This window comes from Cherax quadricarinatus, chromosome 80, assembly GCF_038502225.1.
Source record: "Cherax quadricarinatus isolate ZL_2023a chromosome 80, ASM3850222v1, whole genome shotgun sequence".
Classification (NCBI taxonomy): domain Eukaryota; kingdom Metazoa; phylum Arthropoda; class Malacostraca; order Decapoda; family Parastacidae; genus Cherax; species Cherax quadricarinatus.
In genome coordinates, this window is record NC_091371.1 from 11,063,212 (window position 1) to 11,082,173 (window position 18,962).

At 44.1% G+C, this 18,962-nt stretch overlaps 1 long non-coding RNA gene across 1 annotated transcript in view; it reads left to right on the plus strand.

Annotated features, from left to right (window-relative positions):
• LOC138855077 (uncharacterized) overlaps positions 1 to 18,962 on the plus strand; it is a 669,937-nt gene that overhangs the window by 223,441 nt on the left and 427,534 nt on the right. The window contains exon 2 of the long non-coding RNA XR_011394231.1: positions 2,548 to 2,588. This is a non-coding gene — a long non-coding RNA (uncharacterized lncRNA). The remainder of the gene's footprint in view (positions 1 to 2,547; positions 2,589 to 18,962) is intronic.

Genomic DNA, 18,962 nt, shown 5'->3' on the forward strand with positions numbered 1-18,962 from the left:
TTTTTGCCAGTTTTAGTGGTGGCAAGGAGAGCGAAGTGAGTGACTCAAGTCAGTGAGGAGAGCCAGGTGAAGAGCAGTGGTAACCCCTGTGTGTAGAACACCCTCACCCTCACTGCTCACATTATTTATGGCGCGTAAATAGGTGTTGAAACTAAAGTATTAACAAGTTTATACTGCGCTTAATAAAAATGTAGTGCCTCTCGCGGGTAATTTGTGAAGTGTTAATGTCTGCGTATGTTGGAGGGTTTATGTCGTGCCAAGCTTTCCTGCTGTTGTTGCTGGTGTTGGTTGGTGGTGGTAGTGCTTAGTGGTGGTGATAATGCAAAAGTGGTGGAATGAGTGTGATAATCATGGTAGTGAGAATACCGGTGGTGATGGCAGTGGTGGTGATGGTGATAATGGTGATTAATGGTGGTTTCGAATATATTTAGACTAGTCCTAGTATTCATCCATACCACCTGGTGAGAGGTACGAGGATAACACTTGTCCTAGGTCCTTAGTACGTTTTAGTGAACTTGTAGCTCCAGTACACTGTCCTTATTCTAGAATCTATTATTACCCCCAGCTCACAGTTCTTGTCTCGTGTATGATAGCACTTCGCTTGTAGTCTCAGTTCAGAGCTCTTATCCCAGGTTCTGTTATATTAGCTCTTGCGAAAACCCTCAGGGAAAGCTAGGTCCAACACTAAGTTTCAACCTCAGTTGTGAAGGGCAGAGTGGAGCTCAAGGCCTCTCAGCTGGGGGTGAGAGGGACGGGTGTGGCCAGGCAATGGTGACTACTGCTTTAAGAGTTTGTTTTCATCCCATCTTACTCCCTCCCCAGCCTCTACCTTTCATCCTCCTCCGCTGCATTCTTTTCTTTTCCATCAACATCTTTTTTTTTCTTTTTCTCTTTCCTTAATACCTCTTCCTTTTCCGGCTGCTCCTCCACCTCCGTTTTTCCCTGTTCAACGATCTTTCGCCATTTCCTTGACAATGCTGCTGCCTGCTCACATCTTTTAAAGTAGGTGAAATATCCGACTTTGAAAATATACGGAGAGCTTAAACTGTTCCCATCAAATCAGTAAAGCATCTAAACTTCTGGAATACTGATGAGAGAGAACTCGGATATTCTTTACTAAGAAAATACTTCCTTGAGTTAGACATATTGCGGGAGGGGCGAGATTACCACAGTGCAGTGAAATAAAGGGACCACGTGTACAGTTAGAAAATGTTGTGTCAACAACCGAGATCCATCACGGCTAAGGTCATGAGTGATGCCAGGACGAGCGGTAAGAATGAAGTGTGTCAGGTCAATCTGGATGATCAGGAATGGGCTACAGGGAAGGTGTTCAGCGAGGTTATGATAGTCCCTGAAGGCAGTAGTAGCTTGGCTGATTAGGTTTTTATCAGGTAAGTCTGACATTAGAGAGGACTGTCACAGTTAGAACATCTTAAAGCCGGCTACAAAATCCTCTTTAGAGACAACTCGGGATAAAGGGCCCAAGACTTTTCAATTGCTTTTTCAAGCAATTTATTAGGCCATTAAACAGGTGTGTTCTAGGACTGGATCGGAGAGTCAGTGACCTCCGGAGGAACCATCGAAAAGTAGACAAGTAGCAAACAGAAAAGTTTGCAAAGAACTCGAAAAACCTGTCAGGTAGATAGGTAGGCCCCTTCTTCCTGCCCTCTCCAGCTGGTGTTGAGGAGGGGGGGGGATTGTATCGTGTAGTTATTGCTGAGGAACACAACAGCTGTTCCCGGAGGTCCTGACACTGGTAACAACCCAGGTGCTGTTGTTTTTTAGTTTTCTTTTGACTTGGGGTTGCATCAGAGCGAGCTGTGTACACGTGTTGCTCCCACGGGAGAGAAAGGTTAAACGAGAGAGTGAGGGGAAAGGTGGATGGCACGAGAATGGGAATAGGAGAGGAAAGGAGGGACACTGAATTGGTGGAAAGATTACATAGAAAGAGCAGATAACAGGAGATCCTTTGGTACACCGAGAGCACCTGTGAGTAGTACACAAAAGAGCGCCTGAGTGAACCAGAGCGCGCTTCAGCATGTGAGAACGCACTTAAGTGTGCAAGAGAGCGCCTGAGTACGCAAGAACGAGGGCGAGTACATGAGAGGGTGTGTGTGTACACACTTGGCTGTTGATAGTTGTAGTAAAATCAGCAAATAATAAGGTTGCGTGTACGATATCTGGTGGAAATGTTTGGCACATAATCAGTTAAATCAGTGGTGCCTAATGTAGGTAGAGTTTAAAGGGAAGTCATTACGACGAATGAATGGCGTCAGAGGTAAAATTAGCAAGATTTGTGTCCTGCAGTGTGACGATGATGTTTATCAATCTTTCTGCTGGTCATTTTGTACACTCGGGTGTGTGTGCGCGCACTGCTGGTGAATGCTCTTACAAGACCGTTTTTATTTGGTTTTGTGTAGCGTGCTGCCCTGTCTCTCCTCGAGGTTTAATACGTGTGGGGGATTGCTTTGCTCAAAACATTTTCAAGATTTGTTTCATTTTGCTCGTTTTATTTAATTATTGATTTTTTGTATTGTTTTTTTGCAGGTAAGGAGGTGGCAAGATGTGCGAGCTTCATTCCAACTCTGGTAAGAATTAAGAAAGTCATACCTGAACCTCCTCGCCATGTCCAGCTAACCAAAGTACTTTTATTATTATTGTTAAAAAGAGTAAAATAGCACAACACCATGACTGGAACAATACACGAATAACCCGCACATAGGAAACTTATGACGACGTTTCGGTCCGACTTGGACCACTAACTAGTCACACAGAAGCATGAAGGGAAGAGAGCCAATATATATATATATACGAGAGAGGGGGGGCGGAGCCGGGAGTAGAACCAGAGATAGTAGTAGTAGTTGTAATAGTATAACTAGTTCAACTCGAGATGTCGTCATTTTTCATTCTTTGTGCAGGTTATTCGTGACTTAGAGATGTATCGGATGTGAAAATTTAGATATCCGTGGATGCGGATGTGTATGAGGATGTCTTACTTATTTTGCGGATGCGGATGTAAGAAATTGTGCAGATGTTTCGCAGATTCGGATGCGGATGCATATGTGGAAATCTGTTTACAGCAAAATGCGGATGCGGATGTAAGAAATTGTGCGGATGCTCCGCGGATGCGGATATCCGATACATCACTAATTTGTGTATTATTAGTTAATTACTGTTTTTTATATTATTGTTATTATATTCACGGGGACGCAGTAAATCCTTACGAGTCACTTAAAGCTTGAAGAATGGAAGGTAATCAGGTTTGACCCAGGGAAGTAATAAGTACTTTTCCTCTGCATCAAGACACCACAAGAGGACACGGCAAAGGAAAGGTAAGACGTCAGAATGAATATTAAAATGTTATAAAATACCGACAGGTTGGTAAGTAAGACACATGTACATCAAGTATCTTTATTCCGAAACGTATCGCCTACACAGTAGGCTTCTTCAGTCGAGTATAGAAAAGGTGGTAGAAGCAGTAGAGGTGTGAAGACGATGTAATCAGACCTTCACCCTTGAAGACGTAAATTTGAGGTGGTCAGTCCCTCAGCCTGGTGTATATTGTAGCAGTGTTTGTGGAGCATTACCCAGCCTGGTGTATGTTGTAGCTGTGTTTGTGGTGCATTACCCATCCTGGTGTATGCTGTAACGGTGTTTGTGGTGCATCACCCAGCCTGGTGTATGTTGTAGCAGTGTTTGTGGTGCATCACCCACCCTGGTGTATGTTGTAGCAGTGTTTGTGGTGCATCACCCACCCTGGTATATGTTGTAGCAGTGTTTGTGGTGCATCACCCACCCAGGTATATGTTGTAGCTGTGTTTGTGGTGCATCACCCACCCTGGTGTATGTTGTAGCAGTGTTTGTGGTGCATCACCCACCCTGGTGTATGTTATAGCAGTGTTTGTGGTGCATCACCCACCCTGGTGTATGTTATAGCAGTGTTTGTGGTGCATCACCCACCCTGGTGTATGTTGTAGCAGTGTTTGTGGTGCATCACCCACCCTGGTGTATGTTATAGCAGTGTTTGTGGTGCATCACCCACCCTGGTGTATGTTATAGCAGTGTTAGTGGTGCATCACCCACCCTGGTGTATGTTATAGCAGTGTTAGTGGTGCATCACCCACCCTGGTGTATGTTATAGCAGTGTTTGTGGTGCATCACCCACCCTGGTGTATGTTGTAGCAGTGTTTGTGGTGCATCACCCACCCTGGTGTATGTTGTAGCAGTGTTTGAGGTGAATTTGTCCACCCTGGTGTATGTTGCAACTGCCACACCCGCAATACAAAAATATATATATATAGATGCCTAGGAAAAAAATTCTCGAAAATGTTGCACACCTGAATTTTCTGTCTCGATGCTTTACGTATTTTTTTATCCTCCTCCCTCACTTCCCCCCCCCCCCCTTTTTTTATCTCTTTCTCTCTCTCTCTCTCTCTCTCTCTCTCTCTCTCTCTCTCTCTCTCTCTCTCTCTCTCTCTCTCTCTCTCTCTCTCTCTCTCTCTCTCTCTCTGTATTTCATCACATTCCTGTCTTTTCCTGCGCTCAGACTTGCTTGATAATGAGTCTGAGAATCGTGCCCCCCCCGCCGCAGTGATTGGCGGAGTACTGGTTGATCATCTAGGCTGTTAGTGCTGGCTGCACGTTGGTATCATAACCCCAGTAATTACGAATAGTTTGCTGAGACTTGACAGGATCCTTCGTGAAGCATTTGATGGATTGGTATTGTAAACAGTAACTTTTCACCATTACCTGGTGAACATTGCAACCTCTCACCATTACCTGGTGAACATTGCAACCTCTCACCGTTACCTGGTGAACATTGCAACCTCTTACCACTACCTGGTGAACATTGCAACCTCTTACCACTACCTGGTGATCTTTATAACCTTTCACCATTGCCTGGTGAACATTGCAACCTCTCACCGTTACCTGGTGAACATTGCAACCTCTCACCATTGCCTGGTGAACATTGCAACCTCTCACCGTTACCTGATGAACATTGTAACCTCTTACCATTACCTGGTGAACATTGCAACCTCTCACCGTTACCTGGTGAACATTGTAACCTCTCACCATTACCTGGTGAACATTGTAACCTCTCACCATTACCTGGTGAACATTGCAACCTCTCACCATTACCTGGTGAACATTGCAACCTCTCACCATTACCTGGTGAACATTGCAACCTCTCACCATTACCTGGTGAACATTGCAACCTCTCACCATTACCTGAACATTGCAACCTCTCACCATTACCTGATGAACATTGCAACCTCTCACTATTACCTGGTGAACATTGCAACCTCTCACCATTACCTGGTGAACATTGCAACCTCTCACCATTACCTAGTGAACATTGCAACCTCTCACCATTACCTGGTGAACATTGCAACCTCTCACCATTACCTGATGAACATTGCAACCTCTCACTATTACCTGGTGAACATTGCAACCTCTCACCATTACCTGGTGAACATTGCAACCTCTCACTATTACCTGAACATTGCAACCTCTCACCATTACCTGGTGAACATTGCAACCTCTCACTATTACCTGAACATTGCAACCTCTCACCATTACCTGGTGAACATTGCAACCTCTCACCATTACCTGGTGAACATTGCAACCTCTCACCATTACCTGGTGAACATTGCAACCCTCACCATTACCTGGTGAACATTGCAACCTCTCACCATTATCTGGTGAACATTGCAACCTCTCACCATTACCTGGTGAACATTGCAACCTCTCATCATTACCTGGTGAACATTGCAACCTCTCATCATTACCTGGTGAACATTGCAACCTCTCATCATTACCTGGTGAACATTGCAACCTCTCATCATTACCTGGTGAACATTGCAACCTCTCACTATTACCTGAACATTGCAACCTCTCACCATTACCTGGTGAACATTGCAACCTCTCACCATTACCTGGTGAACATTGCAACCTCTCACCATTACCTGGTGAACATTGCAACCTCTCACCATTACCTGGTGAACATTGCAACCTCTCACCATTACCTGGTGAACATTGTAACCTCTCACCATTACCTGGTGAACATTGCAACCTCTCACCATTACCTGGTGAACATTGTAACCTCTCGCCATTACCTGGTGAACATTGTAACCTCTCACCATTACCTGGTGAACATTGCAACCTCTTACCATTACCTGGTGAACATTGCAACCTCTCACCATTACCTGGTGAACATTGTAACCTCTCACCATTACCTGGTGAACATTGCAACCTCTTACCATTACCTGGTGAACATTGCAACCTCTCACCATTACCTGGTGAACATTGCAACCTCTTACCATTACCTGGTGAACATTGCAACCTCTCACTATTACCTGGTGAACATTGCAACCTCTCACCATTACCTGGTGAACATTGCAACCTCTCACCATTACCTGGTGAACGTTGCAACCTCTTACCATTACCTGGTGAACATTGCAACCTCTTACCATTACCTGGTGAACATTGTAACCTCTCTCCATTACCTGGTGAACATTGTAACCTCTCACCATTACCTGGTGAACATTGCAACCTCTCACCATTACCTGGTGAACATTGCAACCTCTCACCATTACCTGGTGAACATTAGGTAAGTAAATTGTCCAATGTTGTGATTGGTTTTATGTTTTTCAAACCTACACATCAGGATGCCACCTTCACTTATTAGGAAACTGGACAAGTATCTTCACCAGGTGCCAGATCAACCAGGCTGTGATGGATATGTGGAGCAGCGGGCCTCGAGCAGCTACAGCCTGGTTGACCAGGGCAGGCACCAGATGAGCCTGGCCCATGGCAGGGCTCAGAGAGTTGAGAAACTTTCGAAACTCTTCAAAGGTATATCAAAGGTATATATCAAAATCACGCCCTATGACAGCAAGAGGTTCGGCAGACGGTGTAAAGTATATCTTAACAAAAAAAAAACAGAAATGCCATGAGTACACTATATGTAAGTGAATGAGTGTAAGGGGACCAAGACTTTACAACACCATCCTTACGTACATACGAGAAATTGCCAACAGACCACCAACTGTCTGCAAGAGGGAAGTTGATAAGTTCTTGAAGTTCCTGATCAGCCTATGTCGGACTGAGTGCGACCAGCACCAGTAGGCTGATTAATCTGGCCGGGCGCTAGGGCAGTGAGTTCCCGGGATTGTCTAAAATTAGACATATATATGAGTGAGTGTGGGTGGATGTGAGATGGACCTGACTAGCTTGGGCCAGTATGTCTGATGCAGTGCTCCTTTCTTATGTTCTCACAAATTTTTACGCATGTTATATATGTGTTTTAGATTCCGGGAGTCATCGCCCTTGCTCTTCGGTCCCAGACCAGGCCTCTTGATGGCCTGCCCACCTGTAGGTTCGCCTGTTGTTAGTTCCGTAGTTCATTGCCCCTGTTGACCAGTCCCAGAACGGGCCCATGTCCGTTAGTTTGATACTGTCTTCCTCTTCTCCCTCTCTCTTTCTCTTCTCGTATTAGTTATTGCTGTGTTCTTATGTGCTGCAAATAGTGGTGGAAAGGAATTACTGTGTGCGTGGTTGTGGAGTGATAGTGCGAAGGTAGCGTGGTTTGCGTGTACATACGTCAGTGCTTCTTCATTCTCCTGACACTTGTATACAATCCTCTCCCTTCCCTTTTCTTTGAGCACTTCCCTGTGATTCAATTAAATCTTCATTTTCATACCCGTAATTATAGGTCAAAGTCTTCACAGATAAGCGCGTCTGCAGGTCTCAGGTACTTCTTACCCTGGGTCAAAGGTCCTTGTTATTCGGTGTCACAGGTCCTTACCCAGGTCATGGTCCTGATCATACTTGTGGTTGACCCCGGAGCAACAGTTACATCGATTTTGCTACCAATTATATGGGTCCTATTTATAACATTTGTTGTTGTTATTATTATTATTATTATTATTATTATTATTATAGCGGTCCACTGTGAGCATTGGTACATGTTGAACCGGCCACCCGGACCCAGGCTATAACTCATTATTTTTGTATTGAAACAACTTGCATATGCGACTACCCTATTATATACGATAGTTACATGGTGGGATTACCCATACTGTGCGGATATCCCTTAATAAACTTGCCACTTCAGCGGCAAAATCTAAAAGAAAGCTAACCTAACTACCTTAGAAGAGAGGACAAGGGAAGGCGTGATGACCGGATTTTAAAATGTTAAGGGGACCTGACTAGCTTTTGCTGCTGGGTCTGGTGCAGTGCTCCATCCTTGAGTGGAGGTGATCAGACTGGGTGGGTCATTGGGCTAATCCGGGGGGGGGGACATGGACCTGCTCCGCATGGGTCAGTAGGCCTGTTGTCTTATGTTCTTATGTGTTTCAGCGCCTACCCAACCTGTTTACCTTGCGATACCTCGCCGCTGCTGGGTTAAGTCTTGGCTCTCTCTCTCTCTCTCTCTCTCTCTCTCTCTCTCTCTCTCTCTCTCTCTCTCTCTCTCTCTCTCTCTCTCTCTCTCTCTCTCTCTCTCTCTCTCTACCACTCAAAACCTTCCCCTCACCAGGAACTGATAGGTTAGATACAGACTGAATTAATTAAAAGGACCAGGATCAAGTGGACACAGGTGGAAACCGAAGACACGTGTCATTCCTTCTCTAATCTACCACAAGCCTACAGATATACTTTTTTATATCCGCAGGGAAATATTTCTTTAGTCTCGGGGTGGTTGAGAGGTGGAATGACTTGGATGAGGCAGTGGTGGAGGCAGACTTAATACACAGCTTCACGAGTAAGTATAGTGCATAAGAGTCCAGAAGTCAGTGATGCTGATCCAGATAGTCAACTGAGTATATACAACTGGAAACTCTTTAAAGGGTTGTCTTGATACTGGCGAAGGGACTTCACCCAAAGAATTGGAGGAACCCTCCCTTTCCTCGGATCAAGATTGATTACCTTCCATTATTCACGCTCTGTATGGCCAGATCAATCAGGCTGTGATGGATATGTGGGGCAGCGGCCCTCCAGCAGCAACAGCTTGGTTGCCCAGGCAAGCACCAGACGAGCCTGGCCCATGACCGGGCTCCGAGAGTAGAAATACTCTCTAAACTCATCAAAGGTGAGGTATATCATTAATATGAGAGAGAGAGCTGATGTAGGTAACCGCTCTTAGCTTGTAAAAAAATGTTAGGAACCTAAACTTAACTTTGTAAAACCCTGTGTAAAAGAGTGTGTGTGTGTGTGTGTGTGTGTGTGTGTGAGGGGATAATGCCGTGGTAAGAGTTGCTGATGCAGAGAAGCAAGAATTATACCTGCAGGAGGTCACATTAACAGTGGCAGCCACTGTGGCTCCACCACCACTACCAAGGTAACGTGCAACACACGAAAGAACAAAAACCACGAGAAAATAATGATAAAGAATGTAGCGAGATGGTTACCTGGAGTCTTTCTAGGGTCAACACACCCACGGTCCCGTCCCAGACCAGGCCTCCCGATTGAGGATGTGGGTTTTCATAGTTCTAAGGTGGTGGCGCGAGTGCTGGTGGAGGCAGTATAACAGTAGTATTAATGGTATTTGTGGGGGTTGAGGCTGAAAGGTGGAAGGGGAGTGCTGTGTAAACGCTACCTCGGCTAATTGGGTTATAAAAGGATAATGAGGTCGCGTTTGGAAGTTGCTGCACCATTAATACCACCAGTAACCGTAGCACCACCAAGAGAAACAGCATCACCGCCACTGTCAACACTACCACCACCACCACTTGGAACAGTAACAGCGCCACCACTACTACCAGCAGCAGCAGCAGGAGGTCAAGACGGGGTGTGTTAGAGCTTTGGCTTATCATTATTATCTTCATCACTATCATCAGTCCCCCGCTTCATCATTATCATCACTTCCATCATTGTTATCCATTTCACCATCGCCCATTATCTGATCTAAACACACCGATGGCATGGAGCGATACATGTGATCATAGAGGCGACACCGTGTTGGTGTGACGCTCCCGGCTGCTTAATGCTGGCATTGTGGCCAGGGGAGAGAGGTCGTGGTGGACTGTAATGATGGTAGGTGGTTGTGAGTGGTTCTGTGTTGGTGGTGGTGGTTTTGAGTGGCTCTGTGCTGGTGGTGGTTGTGAATGGTTCTGTGTTGGTGGTGGTTGAGTGGCTCTGTGCTGGTTGTGAGTGGTTCTGTGTTGGTGGTGGTTGTGAGTGGTTCTGTGTTGGTGGTGGTTGTGAGTGGTTCTGTGTTGGTGGTGGTTGTGAGTGGCTCTGTGCTGGTTGTGAGTGGTTCTGTGTTGATGGTGGTTGTGAGTGGCTCTGTGTTGGTGGTGGTGGTGGTTGTGGGTGGTTCTATAGTGGTGGTGGTTGTGAGTGGTTCTGTGTTGGTGGTGGTTGTGAGTGGCTCTGTGTTGGTGGTGGTTGTAAGTGGTTCTGTGCTGGTGGTGGTCGTGAGTGGTTTCTGTGTTGGTGGTGGTGATGGTTGTAAGTGGTTTTGTGCTGGTGCTGGTGGTAGTTGTTGCGGTGGTTGTGGTTGCTGGCAGAGATCACAAATACACAGGTGGTGGATGTTGGCCGTGTGATGGTGAAGGTGGTCGGAGTTGGTAGTTTTGTGGTGGTGGAAGTGCCTTTGAAGAAGCTCGTAAAATGCACACGACTGGGAAATAAAAACAGTTTTTTATTATTTAATGTATACCATGGTAGGAATAAAAATATGGGAGGACGTGTAAAACAGCCGGTGAAAAGCAGGGAAAGTATGGAAGCAATGGAACACTGTATCAACATGCGTGAGCCTCGACTATTCAACCTTCAAATAGCAGGTATCAGAAATATTACTGGAACCAGTGTAGAGGTCTTCAGTAGGAAACTAGATTACTACTACCTTCACGGTGTGCCGGATCAGCCAAGCTGTGATGGATATCTTGGCGGACGGACCACCAGCAGCAACGGCCTGGTCGACCAGGCAGTTAACAGGATGGCCCAGATCCAGGCCGGGCCGCGGGAGTAGCAAAACTTCCGAAATAAGTCACAGGTAAACGAAAATGTGGTAGGATGCATCTAACACACTATGGTAGGAAGAACTCCTTGGAATGTAGGCGAGAATGAGTTACCATTAACCATATCGAAGAAGAAAAAGGTACAATACCGGGACTAGAACAATGCACACATACCCTGCACATAGAAAGATGCTTATGACAACGTTTCGCCCCGACTTGGACCTTTGACTAGTCTGTGGTCCAAGTTGGACCGAAGCGTCGTCATAAGCTTCTTTCTCCCATGTGCGGATTATTTGTGTATTAACTGTACCGGAAAAATTCTGAAGGAATTGATCCTAAATCTGCTGGCGCCTCTAGTGTGCCTTATTCTCAAAGCAGACATAGGGGACTTGAGCTAGAGTTTGTCAGCCACGCTTCCGGGAGATTCATCTGTAAAAACTTACATTTGTAGTCACAGTGGGGACCATGCTAACCTCCCTATGGTGTATAAATATACTTAGTTGGACGAATCTTACTGTAACCAGCTGGCCCAGTGGCTTACGCACTGGCCTGGAGTTTTACGACTCACTAGTCATGGATTCTAACACCATCCGTACCGTGGTTTGTGAGTGTTGCCTCCATAGAAGACACGAAGAAATTGTAGTGGGCAGTGGGGAACAACATGACGTTCACTGGTGATACGTTCCAGCTGCTTAGAGATAGAATGAAGAACTGAAAAGGGGCACTGTATAGATAACTCAAGAGGATCATCAAATAGAATAAGAGGAACACGTCAAAGAACTGCGAGTAATTATGTCGGTCACCACTGTTTAGAATTACCTGATCTTCAGTAGATCTCCGTATTTATCACCAGTAGCCTGTCAACTATTTATAGTAATAATTTATACTGTTATTGTGTAGACATGTCTACTCGCAGGATAATTAACATTGCCCAGTACTGTCATTATGGTATAATATTAATTTAGAGGATACCTAACGTTGCCCAATACTGTCAGTGTGGCGGTACGTTCATTCACAGCATGAGTGACGCTGCCCAATAAACTCACCCCTCGGGGAAGAATAAAAATCTGTTGTTTTAATTAAGGAAAATATTTAAGGAGAGTGGTTAAGAATACTGTTGGTGTGTCTTGGGGGAACTAACCTGATTGTCTTACAAAATACCGTGTGTGTGTTTGTGTGTACTCACCTAATTGTGGTCGATTCACAGCTTCTGCCCCCGCCTCTTCACTGGTTGCAACTAAGTCACTCTTCCTGCTCCATGAGCTTTATCATACCTCTTCTTAAAGCTATGAATGAATCCTGCCTCCACGACATCACTTTCCAGATTGTTCCACTTCCTGACAACTGTGACTGAAGAAATACTTCCTAACATCCCTGTGATTCACCTAAGTCTTTAACTTCCAACTGTGTCCCCTTGTTGCTGTGTCCCATCTCTGAAACATCCTGTCTCTGTCTACCTCGTCAATTCCTCTCAGTATTTTATATGTCGTTATCATATCCCCCCTATCTCTCCTGTCCTCCAGTGCCGTCAGGTCGATTTCCCTTAACCTCTCCTCGTAGGACATGCCCGGGACTAGCCTTGTTGCAATCCTTTGCACTCTGTGTGTGTGTACTTTTTTATTTGTGGTTGCAGGGGTCGATTCATAGTTCATGGCCCCACCTCTATGCTAGTCGCTACTATGTCCACTCTCTCACTGCTTCAAGAGCCATGTCGTACCTCATATTAAAACTATGTATAGATCCTGCGTCCACTACATCACTCTCCAGATTGTTCCACTTCCTGACAACTTCAAGTCCGAAGAAGCGTGTGTGTGTGTGTTTAACAAGTAGTAAGTGAGGTAATATTATGATACAAGCTGCAAATCTAATTTTCCATCCGCGTAGTAAATTGCAAGCCAATTACAGTTTGTGTTTACGCTCCTAGTTTCCGGGAGCTCTTCCTGCCCCCTCAGCCCTTTCCCAGACCGGGAGTCCTCGCCATCCGTTCCACCCCATCCTCTTAAATTCTGTCTGGATTTCTCACATGTTTTACAGCAGATTTATCGATTTTCGTTATTTAGATTAGGTTTAGGTCGGTTAGATTATCCTCTTTTCAATAGCAATTATAATAATGTTGGTAGAATTACCAGCAATATGTTAGGTGAAAGGACACAAGTGTAACTAAAGTGACATTTCTTTGTGGCAACGTTTCGCTCGCCAGATTTGTCAAGCTCCTGTCAAGGTAACGGCTTGATAAAGGCCCTGGAGAGCGAAACGTTGCCACAATAAAATGTCACATTAGCCGCACTTGTGTTCTTTTACCTAACAATTATAACATACCACAACAGTAGTAAACAAACTATGAGATAAAGGTGACAAAAAAAGAGTTTCGAGGCGCAAACACCACCTTTCTACCACCAAGCGCGGTAGAAAGATTCATATCAGATATTCTCTGTTCAAGACTCGTTTATCAGTTACCCATTTAGCTGTCTTAACGACAGTGAAATACTCTCATGTTAAGAGGATGGGCTGACCCGTCAGGTCTTCCTCTTGATAGCAGCGCTTTATAGCCCTTGTGGTTTAGCGCTTCTTTTTGATAATAATAATAATAATAATAATAATAATAATTATAATAATAATTATAATAATAATAATCCCTCTTGATAATCCCCGGTCAGGTTACCGCTGTCTACACTACTCGGATAATAAATAGCAAAAAGACACAATACCGTGACTGGAAAAATACACAAATAACCCGCACGTAGAAGAAGCTTACGACGAAGTTTCGGTCCGACTTCGATCATCTACAAAGTCACACTACCACAAAAGAGAGAGGGAGCCGGTATATATAGGCGAGCTGGACAGGAACGGGACCAAGAGAGGAAGAAAAAGAAGTAGTGGTAAGGCTGGTAGTGGTAGTAGAAAGTAGGGAGAGTAGTTTCAGTGAGACAAGCCCTACTTGGACCTAATTTGCTCGAAATGCTCTGCACAACAAGGGACTTTTTATATAGTAGTATGTCAGTGATGTCAGCTAGGCCTGTATACGTTGTACCATATACTTGTAGGAATAAAGATTATTATACTAGTGACTGGATGATCAATGAGGGTGTTGCTGCCAGTGGCCCGCAGGCTTCCATAGTAGATACATTTGGTAGTAACTGGTTCAGTTTCCGCTTCAAGACTTTCTGCTCACCTTTGTTCCTGCAGTTTTTCTTGTATCTGCTGGCGGAAGCGAATAATTGCCCAGACTGAGTCGCCCTTAACAGCTAGTACACAACCCAGAGCGTGCTCTTGTAACACCCGAATCACCCTGGCACATAACCTGGATCATCCTGGTACACGACCCTGATCATCCTTGTACACAACCTCATGAAATGCAGTTAGATCTGATGAAATACACTTAGATTAATACGTTAGATAACTATTTCATCGGTTCTACATCTGTCGGACCTGAATCATCCTTGTATACACCCTGAAGACCTGTAGGACCTGAATCATCTTAGTGCATAACCTGAAGACCTGTAGGACCTGAATCATCTTAGTGCATAACCTGAAGACCTGTAAGACGTGAATCATCTTAGTGCATAACCTGAAGACCTCTAGGACCTGAATCATCTTAGTGCATAACCTGAAGACCTGTAGGACCTGAATCATCTTAGTGCATAACCTGAAGACCTGTAGGCCCTGAATCATCTTAGTGCATAACCTGAAGACCTGTAGGACCTGAATCATCTTAGTGCATAACCTGAAGACCTGTAGGACCTGAATCATCCTAGTGCATAACCTGAAGACCTGTAGGCCCTGAATCATCTTAGTGCATAACCTGAAGACCTGTAGGACCTGAATCATCTTAGTGCATAACCTAAAGACCTGTAGGACCTGAATCATCCTAGTGCATAACCTGTAGGCCCTGAATCATCTTAGTGTATAACCTGAAGACCTGTAGGACCTGAATCATCTTAGTGCATAACCTGAAGACTTCTAGGACCTGAATCATCTTAGTGCATAACCTGAAGACCTCTAGGACCTGAATCATCTTAATGCATAACCTGAAGACCTGTAGGACCTGAATCATCCTAGTGCATAACCTGAAGACCTGTAGGACCTGAATCATCCTAGTGCATAACCTGAAGACTTCTAGGACCTGAATCATCTTAGTGCATAACCTGAAGACCTGTAGGACCTGAATCATCCTAGTGCATAACCTGAAGACCTGTAGGACGTGAATCATCCTTGTACACACCCTGAAGACCTGTAGGACCTGAATCATCCTAGTGCGTAACCTGAAGACCTGTAGGACCTGAATCATCTTAGTGCATAACCTGAAGACCTGTAGGACCTGAATCATCCTAGTGCATAACCTGAAGACCTGTAGGACCTGAATCATCCTAGTGCATAACCTGAAGACCTGTAGGACGTGAATCATCCTAGTGTATAACCTGAAGACCTGTAGGACCTGAATAATCTTAGTGCATAACCTGAAGACCTGTAGGACGTGAATCATCCTAGTGTATAACCTGAAGACCTGTAGGACCTGAATCATCCTAGTGCATAACCTGAAGACCTGTAGGACGTGAATCATCCTAGTGTATAACCTGAAGATCTGTTGGACCTGAATCCTAGTGCATAACCTGAAGACCTGTAGAACGTGAATCATCCTAGTGCATAACCTGAAGACCTGTAGGACCTGAATAATCTTAGTGCATAACCTGAAGACCTGTAGGACCTGAATCATCTTAGTGCATAACCTGAAGACCTGTAGGACCTGAATCATCTTAGTGCATAACCTGAAGACCTGTAGGACCTGAATCATCTTAGTGCATAACCTGAAGACCTGTAGGACCTGAATCATCCTAGTGCATAACCTGAAGACCTGAATCATCCTAGTGCATAACCTGAAGACCTGTAGGACGTGAATCATCCTAGTGCATAACATGAATCATCCTAGTACATAACCCGGATCATCCTAGTACACAACCCGGATCCTAGTACACAACCCGGATCATCCTGGTACACAACCCGGATCATCCTGGTACACAACCCGGATCATCCTGGTACACAACCCGGATCATCCTGGTACACAACCCGGATCGTCGTCATGCAAGACCCGACTCAATTCTTTTAACGTCTCTCTTTACTCTCATTTTTTTTTTTTTTGGTCTAAGAAACGAATGACTTGTTGAACAAGGTAAGTTCTCACGGATTTTTCTTTTTTATCCCCATTAGATGCAAGTGTATGTTTGTAAATTTTTATTATATACATTTTTTTCTTTGTGTGAGAGAAAATTCTCAGCAATTTTATTTATTCTAGATTTTTTTTTTATATTTGGTCGAGGAATCGGATCCGAACTCAACGATTCTACGTATTTTTTTTTTGTTCGTTAATTGTAGGTTTTATAAATTCCGGTTCCTTAGTGGCCTGCCGTAACTACTCTTGAAACCGTGTATTATCTTCCTGGAATTTGCCTACAAACTGCAGCTGCTCGGATATGGAAAGACTGAAATAGTCCAAAAAATATCGTAAATTATCACTAGTTTCAATTATATGTGTGTGATAATCTACATATTTTAGCTGAAAATTGATGTCAGAAAATACTTCAAATCGTTGTCAGTCGTCAAAATATATGCAATAATGTTTTATCATATATTTAATAATTTAATATTTCATATGTTTTTTTTTTTAAATCAGGGGAAAGCGATCGTGCATAATGCAGGATGACTTTCTCATGAAACAGAACACGTTACGACTGGTTGTAATAATTGTAGATGAGTACACAGTGTGTGGTAAATGCTGCGAAGGCAGTAAAAATGCCAGGGTGGGTTATAGGAACTTTCAGAACAAGAGAAATGGTGTCATTGGTGACATTATTCAAATCTCTCTTTCTCTCTCTCTCTCTCTCCCCTCTTACTTTCCCTCTCTCTCCTTCCCTCCCTCTCTTTCCTTCCCTCTCTCTACTATTCTCTGTCTCCCTCCTCTCAGCTGCCCTCCCTCTGTAACCTGCATAAGATAATTATATTTCTTGTCTGGCCTCACGAAGCGATCTGAGCCACTTGCAGGGGATGGAATTACTCAGTTAAATAGGTCATGTTGAGGCACCATCATCCATGTTTTTGCATGTTAACGCGAGAGCAGTGTTATAATTATGTATAATAGCCGGGTTATGTCAGTGATTGATGGATGCAGGTTGGTCGGTCGGTCGGTCAGAGGGTTGTTGCTCAAGCCACACACCCAGTGGAAAGCAGGAGTGCGGTGGGCACAATAAGGAAACATTTTATCAGCATCCGTGCTCCCAGACTATTCAACATCTTGCCAAAAGATATCAAAAACACTTCTGGGACAAGTGTAGAAGTCTTCAAGAGGAAACTGGACAAGGATCTTCACCAGATGCCAGATCAACCAGGCTGGTTTGGATATGTGGAGCAGCAGGCCACCAGCAGCAACAGCCTGGTTGACCAAGCAAACATCAGACGAGCCTGGTCCATGACCGGGCTCCGGGAGTAGAAAAACTCTCGGAACTCATCGAAGTTACAGTCATGAAATACAAACCACCATAAACTCTGTTTTTTTTTTTCCTTTTCCTGTCGTTAGCGTATATTTAGAGTTACCTGTGATATACTCCCACAACCTGGCCACGCGATAAGCTTGTTTGGTGCCTCCCTATTGTTTCTGTTGGCGGCCCACTGATCCACATATCCGTCACAGTTTGGTTGATCTGCCACTTGGAGGTATTGCTTAAATTTTCCCCTTGAAAAATTCTGCACTTATCCCGGCAGTATTCCTGATATCTTACTGTGGAATCTTAAATAGTCTCAGCTGATACAATGTTCTTTTATTGTGCCCACGGTGCCCTTGCCTTTTGCTTGGTTTATTTTACATTTCTTTCAGTATCTCTCACTCCTGTACGTGGTTGTGGTACCGTATACGTTTGGAACCAAGGGCTCAAATATCTTCCATGTATTTATTATCATATATCTCTTCTCCAGAGAGTACACATTCAGAACTTCTAGGCGTTCCCAGTAGTTTAAATGCTTCATTGATTTAGCTAACATATCTCATCTTCCTTGAATGGTGCCGTCAACACCAAACAGTACGCAAGTCGAGAGAGCACAAGCGATTGCAATAACACCATTAGCAATATTTCTCTTGTAATAAAGTTGGTAGAATTACCGACAATATGTAAAGTAAAAGGACACAAGTGCAACTAATGTGACATTTATTGTGGCAACGTTTCGCTCTCCTGGCTTGATAAAGCTCCTGGAGAGCGAAACGTTGCCACAATAAATGTCACATTAGTTGCACTTGTGTCCTTTTACTTTACAATATTTCTCTTGTTTTGAACGTTCCCATTATCCAGTCTAACATTTGAATGGCTTTCACAACATTTGTCTTGTGTTCTCTAAACGACAGGTCAGCTGACATTATTACATACAGGCCCTTTACATATTCCTTTCGTTTTGTTATTTGATCATCTTGTGTTTTATACGTCTTCACCCTTTTGAGTTTCTCAATTATTCCAAATCTGAGCAATTGGAATTCTCTCGTGGAGAGGAAGGCTAGAGAAGCTCTTGCTTTTGGTCTTTCCACTGTCTGAAATGAAATAACCTTGTCATCTCTACTTTTGAACCAGTGTATGGAGTCAGGTTTCAATATATCACTGTTCAGTTCATTCTACACTTCACCGCGAGTCCTGGTCATGGACCGGGCCGCGGGGGCGTTGATCTCGAAATACCCTCCACATATATTCCAGGTATACTATGTTGAAAATCTGCTTTTTCGTATCACCGTCGCTCATTTTGTTATATACTAGTGTTTGTCGCTCATGCCTAGGCATGTTTATGGCCTTTATAATTAATACTTTATAACATGTGAACTACATATTGTAAACTTTACAAGGAAATAAACATTGTCATTATCATTATACGTGAGTGCAGTTAAGTAATATGTACTGTTAGGCATTACAGTTTCAGTGTCTCCTTGCGATCACCCGACAGAGGATCGAGTCTTATTGGGTTGAATTA